The sequence below is a fragment of the Monopterus albus genome, unplaced genomic scaffold (genome assembly GCF_001952655.1).
Source record: "Monopterus albus unplaced genomic scaffold, M_albus_1.0 scaffold69.1, whole genome shotgun sequence".
Classification (NCBI taxonomy): Eukaryota; Metazoa; Chordata; class Actinopteri; order Synbranchiformes; family Synbranchidae; genus Monopterus; species Monopterus albus.
The window spans coordinates 1,477,527-1,478,222 of record NW_018127949.1 but is presented as its reverse complement, the minus strand read 5'-3'; positions in this window follow the sequence as shown (position 1 = coordinate 1,478,222).

Below are 696 nucleotides of genomic sequence, written 5' to 3'. Positions count from 1 at the left end.
GCCTGCGCCAGAGACAGATCAAGCTTCCGTACACACTGAGCTCAGCCTTACATCCTTACAGAGCTAACACAAGTATTATCTAACTATGAACTACATACTGTTCTATTACATATTACCTCTGGACCCTTGTTTATTGCTAACCACTACAATATTCGTTTAGAATGGCAACGAAAGCTTATTTCTGTGTCTGCATTCACAGTTGTGTAGAGACTTGTTAGATGTCTCAGTGTGTCTATGACACAAATCAATATTGTTTGTGTTTATGGTTAAGCAGATAACATTAGTTGATCTCTTAGTATGGTGAGTGTTCGTAATGAAGCTGACTACTCTGCTAATATGCAAGACACAATTATAAATGAAGTGATTTTATAAATCTGTAACATTATTATGATTGCAAATTATTCTTCCTTGTTTGTCATTTTGTATCTCTTTTTTTTACTTGTTAAAGCTGAGGTGGCAAGATTGTTTGCCCCTTACAGAGCAAGGCCTTCCTCAACACCAATTTTATCTCTGACCCCCCAATCATCCAAGAGAGCCTGCCGTGTCACACACACACACACACCTTTTTCTGTTTGAATGATCACATGTCAGACACGGTGCCTCCCAAAGCAGTTAAATTTGAACTAACAGCAGCTGGATTTGGGGAGAAATGGATCTTGTTTCAAGGTAATGCTACAAGTAAAGGAAATTTGTGTT